Genomic DNA, 3,663 nt, shown 5'->3' on the forward strand with positions numbered 1-3,663 from the left:
TACATCCTTAGCAAGTAAATTGCATAAGGGTCTAGAAACTTTGCTAAAATCTTTAATGAAACGTCTATAGAAACCAGCATGCCCAAGGAAAGATCTTACTTCTCTGACTGTTTTGGGTGGAGGAAGATTAGAAATGAGATCCATCTTGGCTTTGTCAACCTCAATACCTTTACTCGAAATGATGTGACCGAGAACAATACCTTGTTTTACCATAAAATGGCATTTCTCCCAATTTAAGACCAAGTTCTTCTCGATACATCTCTGCAGAACTAGTGTTAGATGATGTAAACATTGATCAAATGAATCACCAAAGACAGAAAAGTCATCCATAAAGACTTCAAGAAATCGTTCAACCATATCAGAAAAAATGCTTAGCATGCATCGTTGAAATGTAGCAGGTGCATTACATAATCCAAATGGCATTCTCCTATATGCAAATGTGCCAAAAGGGCAAGTGAAAGTAGTTTTCTCTTGATCTTTTGGTGCTATGGGAATCTGATTATATCCTGAGTAGCCATCTAGAAAACAATAAAATTCATGGCCTGCTAATCTATCAAGCATTTGATCAATAAATGGTAAAGGAAAATGGTCTTTACGTGTGACAGAATTCAACTTTCTATAATCAATGCATACACGCCATCATGTAGTTACTCTAGTGGGTATCAATTCATTATCAGCATTCGTAACTACTGTGACTCCTGACTTTTTGGGGACAACTTGTACAGGACTGACCCATGAACTATCAGAAATTGGATAAATGATACCTGCATCTAATAGCTTAAGGACTTCAGTTCTAACAACTTCTTTCATGTTAGGATTTAACCGACGTTGCATCTCCCTAGTAGTTTTAGCATTTTCATCAAGGTGAATGTAATGCATGCAGTCTACTGGGTTTATACCTTTAATGTCTGCTATGGTCCATCCTAATGCCCCTTTGTGCTCTTTCAAAACATCCAACAACTTACCTTTTTGTTCGTCATTGAGGGATGCTGAGATGATTACCGGTAGAGTACTTTCTTCTCCCAAAAACGCATATTCCAAAGTGTTGGGCAATGGTTTGAGCTCGAGTTTCGGTGGTGATTCTGATGATGGAATGAGTTGCTTCTCTGATGGTGCTAGTTGCTCAACTCTTGACTTCCATTTATTAGTGTCCATAGATGGTGCTGAGTCAAGCAGGGCATTGACCTCATCAACCGATCTGTCAATATCAAAATCAAAACCAAAGTGAGTTAAACATGTTTGTAAAGGATCATCACTAAGGTTTGAAAGAAAAGTGTCATCAACTAATGCTTCGATTAAATCCACATCAACAATTCCATCATCTGCACTGTGAGGTTGTTTAGCAATGTTGAAGATGTTCAGCTCCATAGTCATGTTGCCGAAGGACAACTGCATATTTCCAGTTCTACATTGAATGTGAGCATCCGCAGTTGCCAAGAAAGGTCGGCCTAGAATAATGGGGATGTGCTTCCTTAAATCCTGTATTGGTTGAGTGTCAATTACAATGAAGTCAACAGGAAAATAAAATTTGTCTACCTGGATAAGCACGTCCTCCACAATACCACGAGGTATTTTTGTGGACCGATCTGCAAGTTGTAACACCACTGGAGTTGGGTGTAATTCTCCCAGTCCAAGTTTCACAAACACTGAATAAGGTAACAGATTTACACTAGCTCCTAAATCCAACAAAGCATTCTCAATTGTGTGGTTCCCTATACTACATGAGATAGTGGGGGAGCCTGGGTCTTTGTATTTTAAAGGAATTTTATGTTGGAGTATAGAACTAACGTTTTCTGTTAAAAATGCCTTCTTTTGAACATGCATGTTTCTCTTTTTAGTACAAAGGTCTTTAAGAAACTTGGCATAAGATGGAACTTGTTTAATAGCATCAAGTAAAGGGATGTTAACACTTACCTGTTTGAAGATTTCAAGAATCTCACCTGTGGATTTTCCCTTCTTTCCTTTAGCTAACCTTTGAGGAAATGGAGCTTTGGGAACGTATTCTCGTGGGTTAGTTTCTTCTTTCTCCTCCGGTGATGAGTCCTCAACATTCACAGGTACAATTTGATTTTCTTTTGTCACCGGCATCTCCACTTTGTTGTCAACTTCCTTTCCTTTTCGCAAGGTCATTACTGCTTTGATCTCTCCATGCTGCTGTGGTGAACTGGTACTTGCTTCATGCACTCCTTTAGGGTTAGGCACTGGTTGACTTGGAAACTTACCTTTCTCAACGGTCATTGCCAAGGTCTGAACTGAAGAAGCAAGTTGTCCCACCATCTTCTCGAGGCTTGAAACTGATTGAGCTTGTGAGTTGAAGCCTGCTCTCAACTCATTTCGTAGTCCATCAATGGTGCGGTTCTGTTGCTCAATCGTGGAGTGAGTAAGATTCTTAAGATTCTGGAATGAATCCTCCCATGGTCTGGGCTGAGAGTAATTCTGGTTCTGATTGTATGGTCTAAATGGTGGCTGAGAGGCTTGAGGATTTTGTGGAATTGGTGGAGCTGGAGCTGTTGGTCCATTCTGTTGGAATCCTTGAGACCATGAAAAATTGGGGTGGTCTCTCCATCCAGGGTTATATGTGTTGGAGTATGGGTTGTAATTTGATGGCTTTCTCATTACACCTATGGCATTGGCTTGATCTGAGTATGAGTCATGGTCATGTGGTTCTGTTGATTTAGCAGTCGATAACGATGCTATTTGTCGAGCAAGACCTTCAACCATCTCCTTGACTTCTTTGATTCCCGAAGTTGACTCGCCAATTTGAACCTCATTTACTCCCTTAATTCGTCTAGTATTCCTGAGTGATCGACTCCGTTGTTGGGAATTATCCGCTTGTCGCTGGAAGAATTCCCAAATCTCTGATGCACTTTTTGACATTAGCTCTCCTCCACTTGTTGTCATTAGCCATTCTTGCACATTCGGCAATAATCCCTCTAAAAAGTATTGGCATTGGTGCCATTTCTCATACCCATGATGTGGACACTTCAAGAGTAGCCCATTGAATCGCTCCCATGTTTCGAAAAATTGCTCGTCATCTTTCTGGGTAAACTCCGAGATTTCCCTGCGAATAGCATTGGTTTTATGCACTGGGAAATATTTATTTAAAAATTTTGTAACCATTTGTTCCCATGATGCAATGCTATTAGCAGGCAATGTATTAAGCCATGAACGAGCTCTATCTTTTAAAGAAAATGGGAATAGTCTAAGTTTAACATCATCATCTGAAAAATTCTCATATTTGAATGTTTGACAAATGGCATGAAAATCATTCAAATGATTATATGGATCCTCATTTTCTAGGCCATAAAATGTAGGGAGACAATTTAACACACTAGGTTTTAATTCAAAACTCCTAGCAGCTACATTTGGGTATCTTATGCATGATGTACTCAAATTAGCTAAGGGACTGAAGTAGTCCTTAAATGGCCTCTCTTGTGGTTGCAAATCCATTTCAAATTTATTTTTAATGTGCTTTTGTGTGCGAAGTGTTTTTTTCTAATTCAAGGTCGATAGGTTCAAGATTAGGTAATAATGACCTACGACCATGCATGCAAAACAAATAAAATAAAAAATAAAGATGGGAACAAAACAAATAAAAATAAAGAAGAGGGAGAAATTACGATACTAACCTTATTGCGCTATTACAACCTTTCTATAAAAATA

The 3,663-nt window shown here is 38.9% G+C and overlaps 1 non-coding gene across 1 annotated transcript; it reads left to right on the plus strand.

Moving 5' to 3' along the window:
- Positions 1–2,965: 2,965 nt before the first annotated feature.
- LOC127899018 (small nucleolar RNA R71) lies at positions 2,966–3,069 on the plus strand. The gene has a single exon (XR_008050785.1). It is a non-coding gene; the product is annotated as a small nucleolar RNA R71 (small nucleolar RNA).
- Positions 3,070–3,663: the final 594 nt, after the last annotated feature.

Source organism: Citrus sinensis, chromosome 7, assembly GCF_022201045.2.
Source record: "Citrus sinensis cultivar Valencia sweet orange chromosome 7, DVS_A1.0, whole genome shotgun sequence".
In the NCBI taxonomy this organism is placed as follows: domain Eukaryota; kingdom Viridiplantae; phylum Streptophyta; class Magnoliopsida; order Sapindales; family Rutaceae; genus Citrus; species Citrus sinensis.